This window comes from Limulus polyphemus, unplaced genomic scaffold (assembly GCF_000517525.1).
Source record: "Limulus polyphemus unplaced genomic scaffold, Limulus_polyphemus-2.1.2 Scaffold173160, whole genome shotgun sequence".
NCBI classification, from domain to species: Eukaryota; Metazoa; Arthropoda; class Merostomata; order Xiphosura; family Limulidae; genus Limulus; species Limulus polyphemus.
The window spans coordinates 1-484 of NW_013838756.1; the positions used below are offsets into that span (position 1 = coordinate 1).

General features: G+C 35.3%; 1 long non-coding RNA gene across 2 annotated transcripts; it reads right to left on the reverse strand.

Moving 5' to 3' along the window:
* Positions 1-448, reverse strand: LOC111084835. Of its 2 annotated transcripts, none has more exons than XR_002609742.1 (2): positions 343-448; positions 1-267 (listed from the first exon to the last, which is right to left on the reverse strand). It is a non-coding gene; the product is annotated as an uncharacterized LOC111084835 (long non-coding RNA). The 2 variants fall into 2 exon arrangements; XR_002609743.1 differs by having other exon boundaries at positions 393-422.
* Positions 449-484: the final 36 nt, after the last annotated feature.

Sequence of the window (484 nt, forward strand, 5' to 3'; positions counted from 1 at the left end):
AACGTTCCAATATCTACCTGTTCTTAACGTTCCAATATCTGCCTGTTCTTAACGTTCCAATATCTACCTGTTCTTAACGTTCCAATATCTGCATGTTCTTAACGTTCCTATATCTACCTGTTCTTAACGTTCCAATATCTACCTGTTCTTAACGTTCCAATATCTACCTGTTCTTAACGTTCCTATATCTACCTGATCTTAACGTTCCAATATCTACCTGTTCTTAACGTTCCTATATATACTTGTTCTTAACGTTCCAATATCTGCCTGTTCTTAACGTTCCTATATATACTTGTTCTTAACGTTCCTATATATACCTGTTCTTAACGTTCCTATATATACTTGTTCTTAACGTTCCAGTATCTACCTGATCTTAACGTTCCTATATCTACCTGTTCTTAACGTTCCAATATCTACCTGTTCTTAACGTTCCTATATCTACCTGTATCTTAACGTTCCAATATCTACCTGTTCTTAACGTTCC